General features: G+C 43.4%; 1 protein-coding gene across 5 annotated transcripts in view; it reads left to right on the forward strand.

The window, feature by feature from the left end:
* Nucleotides 1–18,309, forward strand: part of PALLD (palladin, cytoskeletal associated protein) — an 847,172-nt gene that overhangs the window by 309,947 nt on the left and 518,916 nt on the right. Inside the window, exon 1 of one of the 5 annotated variants that reach the window (XM_069244057.1) lies at nucleotides 4,073–4,446. The exons of 3 other annotated variants lie outside the window; for them this stretch is intronic. The gene's annotated coding sequence lies outside the window, so the exon portion shown is untranslated. Of the gene's footprint in view, nucleotides 1–4,072; nucleotides 4,447–18,309 lie in introns of those variants that run through there. One more of the 5 variants, XM_069244065.1, reaches the window with a different exon arrangement.

Here is an 18,309-nt window from a genome sequence, read left to right on the forward strand (position 1 = left end):
TGTTTCTCTGTTGTCTCTTGTCATTGGAGGTACCGCTGCCCACTCTGTGGATTATGTCCATCTTTATTTTTAGCTGTGTACTGCTCACTACCTCCTGGAACAAAGGCTTCAAGGTCGGGCCCCCCTACTCCCTCCGCAAGATTCCTGATGTTGTCTTGCAGAGCCCTATTTTCCATGTCTTTTTCCTTAAGTGTCACTGTTTGAAGTTCCGTCTAGAGTGTCTGTGTGAGAGTATCTAGCTGGTTGATACAAGTTTCCATTTCTTCCATTTTCATCTCTGTGTCCAGAATTCTGGAGCTCATGGAGTCCACATCTTGCCGCAGTGAGGATAATTTGTCATTGAGATCTGCTTGGAGTTTTTCGAGTGAGGAGGCCATATCCTCCTTCAATTCTTCCCTTAGTTCTTTTTTAAAGTCTCTCAGGGAGTCCATCTCGTGTGAGGGCCATCCCCGCAATCTTCCATTGTGCTGTTCCTCCTTCGATGGGTGGAAAGTAGTTGGAGGCCCTGTTGGCGTTCTGTTTTTTGGGAGACATGTGTAGGAATAGTTTCTCCGACTCTTTGTCAGTGTCTGGTCACCAGGGTTAGTTCCCTTACAGCAGCATCGCAAGTGAGGCACCATGGCTTCCAACTATATCTGTAGTACGCAACCTTGTTGCCTCAGTCCGTAATGGATTCTCTGTGTTCACAATTTCTGCAGTCTCATGCTTTAATCAGGGCTTCTACACAGTATTGTCACTGTCTCTGATTGTGCAGAATCTCTTATCTGCTTTTCACTCCCTATCCCTCAACCCAGATGAGAATTCTTTTAGCAACCCCTCTCTGTGCTTCATTTCCCTTGTGGGCGTGTTTCTTCTTCAATCCCTCATTTAGCTCTTGCCAACATTCCCTTCACTTCACGGCCTCCATATGGGCCTCTGGAAAAACTCCTGGAATGAATTCATCTGAAGCAGGTATGGCCAACCCCTGTTTTGTAATGGAGTGATGGTGATATCAGGGTCCAGTCTCATGTCTTTCTCCCCGTCTGAGGTCCCCAGGGCCTTCTTGTCCCATGCTGGCGTGTCTCAATAGTAAATGGGTGAAAAAAAGTTTGTAAGTTCTCCATCTCAGGCCAGTGGACTTTCCTGGAGGTTGTGATGGGGAGCTTGGGGTTCTGGATTAGGAAGGCACCTGATGGAGTCACGTTCTTCAAACGTGTTGCGAGGCTGACATTACTTTTTCTGAACCATGGTTTGAAATAGTTTTTGAGAGATTTTTGGGATTCGTTCTAAAAAAGACGTTGAAGAAGAGCACTGTGACATACATGCGGATAAAAATTGACGTTGGTGGAAGAAGGACGCCAGGCCGAGAGAAGGTTTTGAAACAAAAGGATATGTTTGTGCAGGAAATATTGGTGATCATGTTCCAATGCGCTGGTTTCCGAAATGACACCCTTATTCTGTGAGGGTAAGGGGTGATAAGCATCAGATAAAATGAAATAATTTTATTGAAGAATGCCTTAGCAAGTGCTTTGAATGCTGTATTGCAATGGAGGCACAAATGTTGCTTGAAATGTCTATTATTAGAGGTTATGGTGAAAGATGCAGTGACGCAGTTACTGGCACTAGACAGCCGTGCCTGTGCAGAGGTTTTTATCTCCCTAAGCAAAGCAATATCTCGACCACCATCTAGATTTACAATTGGGCCTTGATTGATGCTTCTATGGGCCACGAGACACTCCCTCATTAGTGACTTATGATAGAGCGTTCCGTACTAATAATTTTACCTGTGTTCGGACGCTCTTTAGGTCCATGAATCTTTTGACTAAGTGGGACTCTCTGTACTCCTAATCGATCAATTGCATCAAATCAATAATCAATAACGAACATAAGCAATGCCCTGATCAACATAACACTTAACAATTAATCCAGAATACATTTCGGCGAACCCTGACCTTTCAGTCAGGAATAACCACACCCGTTTATTGCAAAGTTAGTGAATTTATTTCCCTATATTAACAAAGCTAGCACAATATAAATGTGTCTCAACACCAAATGATAAACATAAATGAACATTAATAGCTGTCCATATCGGCGAAACAGGTGCAATCTATGTAGCATTTGAATAACAAGGCATTCGATAATAGCAATGCAAATCACTAATACGATAATCTGTAATGAACTAATTGCATACATTTAGTCAGCATAACAAGATCTCAAATTGCATCGTGCGACATATGGAATCCTCGTCTAACCTCAAATTAGCATCGGCATGTGGGACTTCATGCAAAAACAATTTAGCAACATTAATTTAGAAAAACTCCTAAATAGGGCTCTTATCAAAAATCAGCAGTTGGTTACCTAAAGGAAACACAATGCAATTTTACAATTTTCCTTTCATATTTACCAATTACGATCAGCAATCAAGGAAGTCTTCGTCTCACAGGTACCGTTCTTCGATCAGCATGGGACGGGGCAAAAGGGGCAGGGGTGGACGGGGCGATTGCCTCACGGCGGCAAGGTAAAACTACTACTTCATGCAAGGGATCAAAGTTAAAGTCTCTAGGGCAAGAATCATTAAAGTCTCTTTCTCTCGATTAGAGAAAGCATCAAAGTCTCTTTCAAAATGGCGTCGCAGCAAAGTGGGCCATAATAGCTGCAATGTCCGAATGTTCGTAATCGCGGGCAAAATGGCTACCTTCTTCTCGTGCACCTGATTTTTTATAGACAACAGTTCAAATCCAGTAGGGTCTTCCATTGGAGGGTTCATAGGTTAGCTTCAAATTGTCCAATCAAAAACTACAGTTCTCAAGCCTTTACTTAAGCATACATTATCCTTGAAGATGGGTACGCAAGTTGCAACATTTTATACAAATTAGCTCACTTTCAGAGCCTCCATTGTCCGCACCTGCAAATCGACCTTGGAGTAAAGAGAAAATATGCCAGGCTGGCACGAAACCTTAAGATAAGCATGTGAACGGTCTCAGTGGAAAAGTACAGCTTCAAGCAAAAATACACGTTTATTAGCACATTGGAAAAATACGAGCATCTAAACCGTGAGACCAGGCAACTAGGCCAAAGCTTCCACTAAAGTTATGCTAAGCTAAAGCATTTCAAACAAGCAAATCGTAGCATACGTTTAGGATTATGTCGGATTAGTGCAATTCTAATACACCACGTTATATAAAGCACGCTTATAAATGTTGGCAAACTACTCTAAGGGCACATTTTGTCCCCGTACAATCTTTATTAGTTCGGTTAAAGTCACACATGATTATTTCACACTACGTTTACGCGTTAATAAATGTAAAACCTTCATTTTCTGCTTCATCAGTTATATGGATTTCATCAAGAACAGTCCCTGATAGAACTCAAAATCAGTCCAAGCAAAAATCTTCAAACCAGCACACGATGAAGGGGATGAAGGAGTAACCGCGTCAGCTTGGGCCATTACCGCTCCTCAGACAGCTGCACCTGCCTTACAGCTTCCTGGGAAAATGGCAGCATATGTATAAGTATGTATGTTTCGGTATTTCTAAAGCACAAACATAGTTGTCTAACAAGGGAGTACTGTCCAGGGGCAAACCCCACTAGGGGAGATGAAGGTTGGCATAATGCTTATCTGGCCAAGGCAACTTGAGTGAAGCAAAAGCTTAGGAACAGATTGTGGGTGTGTAAAGAGACAGGACCGCGGGCGAGTGGCAGCCCACCGTGGCACTCTGAGCATCTATCCATGCATCTGTAGCTCCCAGGCCAGGCTGCTTGTTTGTAATCTGCTGCGCAGTGGCAGAACCTGCTCGCGTGCACACCTGGCAGGCCTCTCCACACGTGCCGGCAGGTAAACCCTTTAGAGCCGGGTCAAGGAACACACCGGCTGAAAGATGGAATGTACTGCCTGGCACACTGGGATAAAGTTGCACATAAAGCCCGCGCTCCCAAGGTGCGCGTGTAGGTCAGCCCCCGCGCGCACACAGCAGTCGGGCTGCAGCTGAACAAGCAGGGGGCTTCCCATGGTCCCGGGGGGATGTGCGCAACCTCCGCACTGGGAGATCAAACCCCTGACAGAAAGACGTCCCGGCACACGTGATAAGGGGCAGGAGGGAGGGGAACAGGTCCCCCACGTTATTTCATGAGTGTTATTTTTGGACAGTAACATTCCTCCCCTGACACCGCACTCCTGGGGTTGCCATCGCAGGCTCCCCCTCACACACACACACACAGTCACTCACACAGAGCGCGAGAGCAGGCGCTACATTTTACTTGGGCAGCAGCCAGGCGAGTTAAAGCCGGCTTCTCATCGCCAGGAGGCTTTTGTTGCTCGGAGTCAGCCAGGACGTCTTCATCACCAGCGCTGCCTGCCTGTGAGCGGCTGGGGCTTGGCAGCTCGGACACCTATTCATTTACTCCGTGCTGAGGTTGGGTGGAAGCAGGAGGCGGCAGCGCGTCTTCGGCGGTGAGCGGGCAGCTCGGGTAAGTGGCCGTGGGGGTATCCACGAGCTCCGGGGACAGGGCACTGCCGGGTGGTGGTGCTGCGGGGAGAGAGTTATTGTATAGAACGCTCTAAATCTGGGCTAATCTCCAGCCTCTCAAAATGACAAGTTTACGGACGCCACAAGCAGTACTCGGTGGGCAGAAAGACGGAAGGAGTGAATTGGTCCCCACCTTGAAACGCACATAGATAAATTGCCTTTTAAAATACAGCTGGGCAATAATAATCCATTAAAAGTACACATTCTTACTCCTAGTAATATGACTACCCAGAGGCAGCGTGTTTAATAGAACGGAGCTCCCTGATGGAGCTAGTGTTTTGAAGGACACGCGGTGTGCTCGAGGGCGCTATGTGGCCAACGCATGTGAAATAATAGCACGGGGACATGTGCGTGTGTTTATTTAATTTATGGCTATTTATTGGTTAACACCTGTCACAAATACTGCTGTGGGTAACCGTCAAAAGCGATGCGTGAGTCTTTACCAGTGTTTCGTGTTAAATACCAGGATATGGCACTGAGACACTACACGATACATCAGAACATGAAAGGAGTCCAAGTAGTTTAAAAAAAATAACATTGCATCGTGCCCGAAGACAAGGAGTGGTTTATTTGAAACTGCGTTTCTCCGTGCCAGGCGTTGGTTTGTTGACTGGGCTCCTGTGGCTGGCGCTGGGGCTGTCACACACACTGCAGGGTGTGTGTCTGCCAATCATTAACCCAGGGAGCGGGCAGCCCGCTTCCAAGGCTCTATTTACATCGAGCCCGAGCCAGCACGTTTGCATTTTATCTCTTTTCAGTGTATTTACGACGACTTATAATCCCCAGAACCAAATAAATCTCCAGTTTCTGTTTCTTATTACCCCACCCCCCCCCCCCACCCCCACCCGTGCATTACTGCAGGAAGCGCATGATAAGCACTTTATTTAGCACAAATTGTTTACCCAGGGAAACAAGTGCAACCTCATTTTGTTCTGCTTCCATTGGATCTTAGACATTGGGAAAGAGAAGCTAAGGTGTGGTCATGCGTCTCATGACGATAAGAATGTGCCGCACGTGTTCCTCAGTGTGGGAAGCACTAATTGAAAGTGTTTGCACAAGGATGTGACACCACAGTGGTTCACAGCCACTGTCAGTGTCCATAGGCATGACATCACAGTGGTAGACAGGATCGTTTAGATGTCATTCTATGCCAGGACCAAACAATACAGTGTAAATAGTAATGGAGGCAGAGAAGAAAGGGAACAATAGAACACATGAAAGAAAGAGAGCATGGGAATGCAAGGAATTAACCAGAAGAGATCAGTTAGAGATTCAAATAGTTTGTCATTTTTGAGGATGACCACTCCAGTGATATATGCTGAATAGCTGCGGAGAAGAAGAGGGTCCTTCAGGCCTCATGACACTGCACTGTGCATCCCATCATACCCTGGCAGCCACCTGTCATCATCCAGTATCAGAAGGTAAAATGATGTCCTAACATGCAAAATAGGAGGATGGGCCCTGCAGTTTCCACTTCCATAAGATGGCAGTCCTACAACCATTAGACATATATTAGAGGTAGCCAAGGGTAGCAGCTTCCACCCCTTGCTCGCCCTTTGGTATCCCTGCCTGGCACAGCATTTGCTACCGTTTTACTAACCTTGCTTTCAGCAGTCATACAGGAAGTGACATCTACATGACTATTCTATTTCCTGCCGTTCCAATAACTATCATAAGCTAACTGTAGGCTTATGAGGGGCTAAGGTAGGACAAAAGATCCATTCTCTGATGTCACAGTGGGTCAATGTGTGATATCACTTCGCTGCCCTGGCATTTTGGTGGATCAATAGCCAGGCTCTCCCCATACAAAAAACTCAGTGCTTCCTGGCAGGGTCTGATATGCTGCCGTTGAGTGAGGACCACCAATGGTCTTACCCTCCCCCCCTTTACAAGGTAGAGCTTTCCTCATTTCACCAAGGCACATGGCATGGCCCTAAGATCACCGACCACTTGCTTTTAATCTATTATCCTTTACCAGTCTGAGGCCCTGATTTAGAACTCGGTGTGTGGGTTACACCATCACAAAGGTTGGCTGAAATCTAAATCCCATAAGAAATAATGGGATTTAGATTTTGGTGGACGGGATGTCCGTCACCGTTGTGACAGAGTAACGTGTCCGCCGAGTTCTAAACTAGGCCTTAAATTCTGATCTACCGTGACATATGCATTTACAGCATTCTTGCCTTTGTAGTGTGACATGCATTGACTTTATTTGAGCTTCAGGAGGCTGAGCATATATGTGTAGGTTACTGTGGCTAAATGGCGAAGCCAGAGTCATAAACGAGTCAACCATCTGTCTTGCCTCATCTACATTTACTGCTACATTGTCTGTCTCATAATAAAAAGCCCCACCTGAAGCCACCCTGGTAAGCACCTGAATTACAGCACTGTTGCTGGGTCTATTTGCAGCAGTCAATGCTGGAATCGTTATGCTGGTACAATATCCTCTTTATGAATGTCATTAGAGATGGGTCTGTGCGCCAAACAGAAATGTCCTATTTATAAAATAAAATAAAAAAACTCATAGCATAGTGGGCAGGTCTATAGGCGCTAGAAAGAGGTTTGCAAATTGAGACACAAAATTACTTTGGATTACATTGTGTGTCAGTTGGCACAAAAGCAAAACTTCACTGTTTTCCTTATTTAAAAAACGACTTATATCAAGGGCATGACCTATTGTAATCTTACTAGACCTCCACATCAATAAAGTAGCCCAAACTTGTTCCTATCATCCCCATGCCTTATTCTGCACACCCCTTGGCAAAGCCTAAAAACCTGCAGGCCATAGTTGTCCTCATTATCTCATAACTAGGCTATGACTGTGCAGGCTTCCTGGGCTGCTCTGCATGCCTCACACACATGCTCTGAAGGATCCCTGGTGCCAGGGTCAGACTCATACAACTCAACAGCTCCCTGACCCTCCGGTCCTTAGACTGGCTACCAGAACCCTGGGCCTCACACCTTAAATTTAGCATGGTAAGAACCTTGGTTCTTTCAGTTAAAATTAAGAAAATATCAACATTTCCACATGCTGAGACTCAGCAAAACAATCTTTGTCAAGAAACCCTCTTCATGAAGAGAAGACACGGAGGCGTGTGCTTCCATGTCCACACTGCTGATCTCTGAGACTGTCACCCACCCCTCTTGCACTCAAACCCAGAACACTTATCATTGAGGACAGCACTAAAAACATGGCTATTCAAAGTGTTTTAATTAAAATCCCAGGGCACAGAGCACAATCCACTTGTAAATGGATAAACCCTCCTCCCACACAGTTCTTACATAACCTAGCGCCTGAAAGTTACCTTTTAAATAACAGACCACAATGGCACCTACCGGCACCACTCAGACTGCCTGTCTGAAGCTGCTCTCATTAACTCAACCCATAGCACACGCAAACACCTCACACCGCGCTTCCCGCATACAGATACACCCACATTCCACAATACAAAAATCAATCCTGCATAATAAGGGGAATGTGAACCCTGCACCATTTACACAAAATACACTACAGTGCACCTGATCACCTCTTCCAGCAACTTTCCACTGCAGCCATGGCAAGCCTATCATGTCATCATCTGACTCCACATACAAGTTACAAATTCGAACTTCACTACTGTGGCTCCCTCATCATTCCCCTCATGGCTAGTTGCCACTGATGTCCATATCCTCTCAGACCTTACCAGAGTTCACCTTACCCAACTCCCTTTCTATTCCACCCAGTACCCATAGGAGCTGTAGTATAACCAACAAGCACCACAAAATGCTATGTCAGATTGATTAATACTGCAGGCTGTTGCCACTTTACCCCCTAAGGCCTGAACACTATGTTGCCCACACTACACAAAACACACTCCACCAACTAACACCATGACATCTGATCACACAGTGCTCCCTTTGCCCTTAATACCAACCCCCTAACTCAATGCCTAAAAGAGCTAAAAGATCAGCAAACTTTATCCTCACCCAATCCAGAGCACCCGTCGAAAGGCATTGAACAAGAAATTACAAGATTCTCACAACCACCTCTTTTCAACAGATTACGGAGGGTCAAGAAACATGGCTGATTCAACCATCCCTTGTTCTAATGAACAGAAAATGTTTAGAAGTAATTCCAGAAGACTAACTTCCTACTTTTCTGATCGCCTGGCGAACAAGCATTTGCAATGCAATAGGTCTCGCATTTGCGTTGTAAATGCCTAAATGGACTTCTCTTGCCACATAAATTGGTCAACCCTGTCTCATAATTTAGTCCATTTCTGCCACATAATTCCAGTGGCCCTGCATATAACTAAAGCAGTTCAATTTACCTTCTTCCTATATTTACAGCTTGCAATACAGACACATTACTCTGAGATTTTGGAAAAGTTGGCACTGTCTGATCATCTGAAATACAAGTAAAGTCTGAATGTGACTGATTGTACTGCAATGACTCCACATGGCAATTTATCAGCATAGTATGTTGAAATATTCCACTATCAGTGATGCGGAGCTTCGTGTGTACCTGACTGAAATGGAAAGTACAGCACACTATAGAATGAAAGAATATGCATGGTTAAGGTCATTCTCCAGAGGAAGCTCGTGGCTTGCAGTGACGTCATACTTCAAGGACTTATTGCAAATCTGCTTGCACAACACACTAATGACCTGAACGGAGAATAATAGCAAACATCCTTGTGACCTAGTTGGCAGCTCAGTGAATAAAATAAAAAAAAAGAAAAGCTGCAGCAAAAAGTTAGAAACTCGATCCAGAAATAGTAGAATGTCCTCTGGTTAAAATTCAGGGTTCAAAATAGGAATGTGCCTTTCAAAACCATGCACAGCCTTTCATCAGCAGAGGGAAGGGGCGGCTTCTAGGCAGAGGGTGATGAAGGTGAATGAAGAAAGTGCTGCTCCTGCCTTCAGTGCCTGGGAGGTGGAGTCTGGGCTCTCGGAGGGGCTTTCCGTGGATGGAAGGCCAAGGAAGGGAGGTGGAGTCCATGAATGGGAGAATGTGCCTCTGCAGCCCGGGAGAGGAAGCAAAATGCTAACCGGTGCTGTAGGAGACCGCTGCAGCAGCTCCTCTTCTTACTGATGTGGAGCTCCAGCAGTCGCACTGAGCCTAGCATGGATAGAGGCAGGCACTCGTGAGAACAGGGAGTATCTTCAAAGTACAGCCTCACCGGGAACGGTCCTCTCCGCGCACTGCCCCTTCTGTACATTGAGGGATGAAAGCGGAGTCTGCAGACTGGCTGCGGGGCATGGCGGGTCCGAATTACAAAGTGGGGCCATTTCTTTATCCAAATGTAGCAGAGCAGCCAGGACGATAAAGGGGGGAGGAGGGACAAGCTGATGTCGGCACACTAATCTGTCCTGGTAACTTCTAAGATGGATGGACCAGCCACCCCAGTTGGGAGTTTGCTCAGCAGCTTTTCAATAATTGCTGCTTTAAAAGCACCACCATGCAGGTTAGTGTATTTATTATGAGTGCGAACAAATAAAAACGTTCAACATGAATCACAGTGTGCATGAAGTGGCCGCTGTTATGACACATGAGCAGAGGCAAACTAAACAAATTGTGCGCACAAAGAACCTAAATTAAACAAGCGGGCCTCCACCCACTCTCCCACAACCGGGGACCTCACGCAGACACACTTGGTAAAGAGAATCCATGTAATGGAAGAGCAGGAGGAGGGCAGCTGAGAGAGAGCTGCGAGAGAGGGCGCAGAGAGCCAAAGAAGAAAAAATGTGACCATGATAACAGGCTGATTTACAGCCCTGTTTACAGCGCAGCTAAGATGAGAGCAAGACTGCTCTGCAACTAAAAAGGGGAAGCTTCACCGAAAACGAGCAGGAAACAAAGAGAATAAAAGTCCCCCAAAGAACAGATGAACACAACAAAGCGTAACTATACAGTAGTTAGTCCCTGCTCCCAAGGAGAAAAAGGAGGGACAAACAGGCATGACTGACCACTAGAAAGCAAGGATTTTTAAATGACACAGACATGAACAAATGAAATGGCTTTGAGCCCACAGAAGAAGTATACTTAAAAGGATACAAGAGGTCGTACGCTTATGTTGGACCTAAAAAACTGCTGCAGGGTACAGTGGGTATGGCACAATGACATAGATCAAAGGGGTTCACCAGAAAATACGGTACAGTAAGGTAAAGAAGCTATTCGGAAATCATCACACAAAGCATCGAGGACAATAGGATAAGACATCTGCAGTGGGGCTAGCAGTCTTTCAGAAACTGGAGCTCCCAATACAAAGTGACATAAATACCCGTCACTGGGACGTAAAAGGTCCTAAATGCCTCTTACTAATGCCAGCACCAAGATATGTAACATGCTGTATTAAAATATCTAGTCGAACTGTCAAAGTATTGCCTCTCTCTCTAATCGCAAATAGCAGAGTAGTACGCCATCCTGTAACCAGGTGAGATGCTTTAGAACTCGAGTAAAAGCAGACAATCTATAGCTCATATAGCTGGCATGTGCCAGTAAGAGCAATAGGACCAAACCATCATCGAAGGACACTTTGCAGAGACAACCTACTACACGCTTCACACTGACACAGGTTAGGCTGGAAAGTCACAGGACCTATATCCCTAAACACAGAAGCACCCATTACACAAGGTACCATTTGTTCCTGGGTCAACTAACATTAGAGACTTTCTTGGCCCATACAATTAGCCCTGTGCTTGTTAAAAGTTTCATCTTTTTAGGTAATTGTTGCCTTGGAGATAATTCTAATCTTTGACAAATCATTTCCAAATTAGGAGACATTGGTACTTTTATAAACAACCTGTTTAATATATACATAGTACTTTCACCAGTCCTTTGGATCTGTGGCACTGAAAATTACAAGTGTTGTGTATGCCCATCTAGATAGTCCTAATGTGAGCAATTTGAAAAGATGGCTGAGTCATGGCTAAAATAGCATGAGCCTCCTTTTTCTTCATTAACATAGGCCAAAACACAGGCTCTATCCAGACTCACAAATTCATTTGCAATAATGTTTCAGAGAATCTCTCCTGTCCGAATTATCCACACACACCTATATTATCGCAAAACACAACACCCAATGATCTTAAATGTCTAGTTCTCTACATTTTCTTCTGTGTGGGGCATAGGACGTGCAATGAAAGGATCTACCAACTGCAATGCTTTCTTCCAATGTAGAGACATTCCACAGCTCTTCCTCTAACCGATAAATTGTATGAGAACACATCCCCATGCCATATAGTTGGCTAAGCATTTGCCACATCAACAGCACATCAGTATTACTCCATATTCAAGTGTCACACCAAAGCAGCAGTACACATAAGACAGCTCCTGGCGCCATCAAGATCACAGCACGGCTCCAAGTCATAGAGTTGGCTAAGTAGTTGCCACCTTGAAAGATATCCATATCAAGTTAACCCTGCACCACTAATACCACTAGGCATAACCCCGGGCATCTTCTTGCACACAGCATGGCTCTAAAACATATAGTTTTGTAAGCACCTGCCACCCCAACAGCACTTCTATGTCAATGGGTTATACTTCACCCCACACCAAATGTTTTTGCCACCTCAACAGCACATCATATCCTCTCACCAATCCTAATATCATCCATGCTGATAAAGGTAACTGAAATATAGCACACCTGCACGCACACGCCACTGCATGTAGGCCACATAATGAGGCCCAGATTAAACATGCACCGTAATCCAAGCTAAGGACAACTGAGCACCCCAACAGAATGAAACAAACGGCTTAGTCCTTCAGCACCCCCATCAATACACATAATGCTTTTGAAAGATTCAAAACAGAACTTAACTGTCCTGTCTTCAATGTGTTACATAACTAAAGAACACACTGATTTATTCCATCCAGTATGTGAATTAAAATAGATATTGGGAACGGTCTATTAAAACACATAGACAAATGCTATTTCACATTTTTGATTAATAGATTTAAGTAGAGACAAATGCACAATTTAAAGGAAACCTGTATGGTTTCTTTATTCTCTTTTCTGTTTGTTCCAGTTACATGTTTGTGGTGTACAGGTCCCTCTACCTTCTTTAACTTCAACTTTACCAATTACAACTACATGTAAAGTCAACAGACCACCTGGACTCTCACTGTTTTAAATCCACCATCCCTCGATTCCACAAGCTCTAAGAGATAAAACATGTTATAGAAATGTGCTTCGGAGATGTCGTCAGACATCCTATAAATTTAAAACAAAAACAATTGGAGACTTAACTTTTTTGACAAATATTTTGGCTACTGCATATTGGCTCATGTTCCATGTTCTGTGGTCTTCCCAAATTCCATTGTCTCTTATTGTCATAAGTATCTCAAGCACCATCGATATGTTCCACCCGACAAATCTCCAAAATAAAGTGCAGTGGGGATGGGCATAGTCTTTCTTTTAGAAGTGATCCACTAGGCAGCATCAATACTTTATTATTCATTTGAATCATCACACTGTTAATTGCTGCAGATTTTCAATTAATTCTGTTTTGAGAATTGTTTCTATTTTATAATTTTTTTATTTTTTATTTCTAGTTAAAAAAGGTTTGTATAGCTGGGATTGTGTCATGGATTGAGCAAATATTAAAGTTAACAAAAATTCATTAATTTCACTTTTGAATCAAAATAACTACCCCAGCTGTGCACTTAGAGGATATGCTATTTTGTAGAGATTTGCATGTCACATTTTCTGCCATTAGTATTGCCTCATTATTGTTAGATTTTGTGTACCTTCAGCCACTGGTCTCAAGGATCCCATCCTAAATCAGAGTCTGATTTCTGGTGGTTTGACTTGGATCATCAGTGGGGTGGACGTGATTTTGGTTAGTATGCCGCAATAGTGCATATTTGGGGGTGTATGTGTGTGTTACGTTGGTGGTACACTTTAGTGTATGTGGCTGGGATCATTACAATTCTGGGTACGTGCCAACTTGGAGGACTGGCATGTGCATAGCTTGGTTTGAATTTTGTGTCTGAAGCATTTGAAATCATGATGTTTTGTGAGGAGTCCGAAGTATCCCTTTAACCACAATAACTGTGGGGTGTTGGGCAGGTGTTTAGTACATGTGTTTTCTGGAATAGTACATAGTTTGTGAAAAGTGGGGCTCTCTTGTATGCCTTGTTATGGAGAGTTGGTCGAGACATTTAAGACTTGAAGCAGGCACAAGCTGGCTTAACTCAAGGACCTCTTGGACCCCCGAGCCCAAAACAAGCCGAGCTCTAATGTGGCTTCTGCCTGCCTCCCACTCTCTACCTATAATGTGCCTGGAATTTTAAAAAGCATAACCCTTTAGTGTTAAGAAAGCATTTTCAATGCAACGGGTCTCGAATTTGTTCAAGTTAGAGCTATTAGCGTTGTATAGCAAAAAAAAACGCAGTGCGAAAGCGCTATGTAAAATGCAGCGCGATTGCGCTACGTGTAAAATAAACAGATAAAGTAGTCCGGACTCCAGGCTGAAAACATCGAGCCTCGTATGTTCTTGGTACTTTACCGGTGCTGTGTAGGTGGGCTAAACACCGGAAAAGGCATAACGTATGCATGCCTCTCACAAATGAAAGCAAGCGGATTTTAAAAGGCAAGCCCAGTAAGTGACTGTTAGCATGGGCGTGGTTTAAAGCCCAAAGAGAGATTACAGAATGGAGGGAGCACTTTGTGCTCGCCCATAAAAAGGAGAGAAAGAGGTAGCCTTCTAGTGACTGAATTGCATAATGTTAAACCAGAAAACCTGGCACTAATCCTGGCTTCCCCACTTGACCAAATTGTGTGATCCCTTGCAAATAATTCATTTTTATAGAGATTCCTTTTTCTCCAGTATCACATATGACATGCATTCAAATTTGTGAGTTCAGTATGAGCACTGTACAAAAATAATCTGATGCTTAAAGGTGAAAGGCTTCTGCATGGCAAAGAAATACATTATTTAAAGACAGAATGATATTTTCAAATGATGTTTGCTGCATGATTTAGATGTCAGATATTTCAGGGCGCAACTGGTTAACAGGCTCCTAGAGCCCAGGCAGACCTCTGGCTTGGCTCTGCTCGGCTCGCCCTGTTAATTTGTTGGCTCACCCTCCACTATTATGATGTTCAACTAGATGGTGTCTCTGAGCTGTGTTGGATGTGTCTGCATTTTTATGTTTAACACGTGCTATTAAACGATGTGTTTGCTTCTTATGGTTGGTGTTGTTGAGAGCATGGTGATATTTACATATATGGAATACTTTAACTGTGTTGCATGTATGGTCATCGATTCACCATTTTATGAAGACATCTTATGAAGACATGCATAGATTTGATTAAACATAAGCATTACGTAGCTGATTTGATTCAGGATGGGAAATGAACCTTTTACTGTTTATCGCACATGCCTGCTGCGCCTGGCTTTGATGATGTAAAGCTACGTTTTTTGTTAGGTTTTGCCTAGTGTGGTCAGTGGTGGCACGCTGCATAGATTTATTCTGTAACAGTTGTGTGCTATTTCAGACATATTGTTCTGTGATGTCAGCGCACGTGATAAATGTCTCACCTTCCCAAGAGGGTCTTCCCGTCAGACGGGGTCCGAGGCGGCTCAGGGAAGCTCCCTCAGAGCCGCCCCCAACCTTCCGGAACATTCCAGAGCCCGTTGTCTGCAGCCGTCAAATGCCTTGTGGTCGGCGGGATTCCGGAGCCGGGGCACACTTGAAGAGAAATGTTATGATCGCACCGCTTTGCAATGTTGAGATGGGGTCGAGGGGGCATTGCTACTTTCATGGGGGCGCTTGATGCCGCTTGTTTTCTTTTGCTTCTTTGTACATGAAAATAGTAGTTCGAATTGGTTTTCTTTCTTCTTTTTCTGATGCCTGCACTTGAAGCCCTTCAGATCACCAATAACCATATTTGTATTAATTATGTGATTTGCGGGTTTATGGGTAAGGCAAGGGTGGCCTGGGGCGAGTTAAAAGCCTCACGTCTCCCAGTTAGGGTCACTTCCTAGGTTATTAATAGAGAGGTGTAGCATAGTCTAGAGTCTAGACCAATTTATTGGGAAATTATCCTTTGTCAGGCAGCGTGCCCCGTCTTCTCAATTTATTAATAATCTAGGTTTTGACATAGAATTGTTCATTTGTGTATGTGCCGCTTGTTTATCGATCCGAAGATTAATTTCTGCTCACAGCATTTCTGTGGTGGTTGGAAAAAGTCTTATGTCTCTGTCCTAAATGGCCTCCTTCACTCTCTTTAATTTTGGAAACATTGGTCTGGAAATGGTAACTGAAAATTAGTATAGGAAAAAATACAGAGCTAAAAGAATATAAGGCTTAAAGAGAGACACCCCAAAATATACATTGTAGAGGCCTAGTGGGTTGCATTAAATCCAATATTGAAAGACACCTCAATCCGCCAGAAAGGACATCTATCTATCTATCTATCTATCTATCTATCTATCTATCTATCTATCTATCTATCTATCTATCTATCTATCTATCTATCTATCTATCTATCTATCTATCTATCTATCTATCTGTGTGTGTCTGTCTGCCTGTCTTCCTATATTACACAGTGGTTCTGCCACTGTGTAATGGTCACCTTTCATAGGAAGCATGCCATTGACTTTGGCGCCATTTGACAAATATTCACAAACTTTAAAAAAAGAAATTTCATCCACCTCAGCTTCTTCCTGAAAACTTTTGAGGAGGTCTGTTAAACGGGGGCTGAGAAAAAAGGAATGGGGTGGGGTTTCCTAAATGCAATTTCTCCTTGTATTTTCCATAGGGAGTTTTAGACAGCGCTACAGTCGAAACAAATGAACGGAATTAAACCAAATTTGGCAGAAGGCTAGATCTTTATCTAGAAAGCGGTCTTTTTGTGATGTGGTGTAAATCTGTTTGGTAGTGTTGGAGAAATTAAGGCTCAAAATGTGTATATATTTGTATGTGTGTATGTATAGATACACACACACACACACACACAAAATAATTCAGATTTCAAGACTTCTGCTTGGAATGTTTTTGTATTAAATGCTCTGATTGGCTGGCCCCTACATGAACAGAAATGTTGCTGCAGCCATTACAGGACTTGGGGACTTAGTCCTCTATCCTGAATTTTGTTTTAAAATACCATATATAGGATCATAGTAGGGGTACCCTGAACCTCTCATGGCCCTTGTGGGGTGGAGGGGGGGGACGGCGGGTGGCTCATAGGGACCCCCTGCCTGCATCACAATTCAATAAACACTTTTTGGGGTGTCACCACAATCCCTCTGGACTCCTGCAGGTACTCCAGAAGGACTGTGAAAATGAATTACAAAAAAACCTAAATAATAATTCAGGGTGGGTGTACCTGTCTACACCGCTCATTGCCTAAGGCTGTGCGTGGAGGTTTGCAGCTTGTGGTGGGTTGGCATGTGGTTTTTTAAGAAAAACTAGAAAGTCACTGAAAAAAGGGTAAAGTGACATCATAGTTAGGTATGGTAATAATATCTTACTTCATATAAAAAAATGCAGAAATTCACTGAAAAAAATAAAGTTATAGTTAGATAAAAAATGGCAGTTAAAATGTAACATTTTAGCCAACTTGAACTTGTGCCCATACTATGGCCAGTGTTTGAACAAGAAATAAGTGGAAACACAGTAGGACCTCTGTGAACATGTTTCATCTGGGACCACTTGATGTGCTGTCATAAGACTGTATACTTTCATTTATAAACATGTTGGTGAGCATGTTTATGCCTCTAATAAAAGCAAAAATCGTAGTCTAATGGTAGATCAGTATTTTAATTCTACCTCTTCTTCAATTTTGTGAAGAACAATCATCTCTCACTGTGATTCATTTTCCTAAATTAATTTCTCTGACTTGTATTTCCTGTCCTTGCTCATGATGTGGCACCTTGTTCATGATGTGGCACGTTGTTCTTGGGTTTATTATCCCTTTTTTCGTTTTCTTATTCTTTTTCTGGGTGTTTGTTGTACAACCTTTGTAGCTAGTACATAATCATAGGTCTGATGCCAAAGACAGTTCCTTGTGTTTTTAACACACTGAAGGGGAGTTATTTCTCTTTTTTACTTGCTTGGCTTTCTTGTTACTACACTACTTACTTGGCCTTAGATAGCAGCTTAGAGAAGGTTACATATTGATTCTCTGTGCCAAATGGTAAGATTAAGTTTTGACACTCCTTTGTCAACACTTCCGTATTGCTGATTTCGATTTATTAAAATGTAGAAATGGATTAGAGTCTGTGGGAATGAAATCTCTTGACATTGTGTGAAGGAAGTCCATCTCTCCTATTTTTAGATCTCTCTTACAGACAGCAATAGGGCACAGACCTATAGTATCTAGTAGATTAATGTATATACACACAGTGGGCTTTGTGTCAACCCCTTGCTCTTGATTGAACAGCTCAGATATCTATCATTTTTCCCTGTTTCTGAATCAATGACTTTCCATCCTATTTTTATGTTGCCCTACCTCTTCCTCACTATGTTCTCATTGGACGACTTGTGTTCAGCTAGCTGCTGTTTTCTTTTAGCACTCCTTAGGAATGCATGTGTTTTCTTGCTGTCTTTCACATGCACTGCTTCCTCGTCACCTCACCCTGCTCTACCTGTTGCTACCCCCTCTGCTTCAGTCATTCCATTACCTTCCCTGCCACACAGAATCAAAAACGTGGCTGGCTTTTTTTTTACTGAACAAAAAGTTTAAGCCACCCTCCCCCCACATTCTCTGTTGCTCCTGTCCACTCCGCTGCTACCACAGCTTGGCAGCATTGACTTCCTCCCCTCCAACTCCATACGTTTTTGTGTGTACACTTAAAAAAAAAACATTTTTAG

Source organism: Pleurodeles waltl, chromosome 1_2 (genome assembly GCF_031143425.1).
Source record: "Pleurodeles waltl isolate 20211129_DDA chromosome 1_2, aPleWal1.hap1.20221129, whole genome shotgun sequence".
Lineage (NCBI taxonomy): Eukaryota > Metazoa > Chordata > Amphibia > Caudata > Salamandridae > Pleurodeles > Pleurodeles waltl.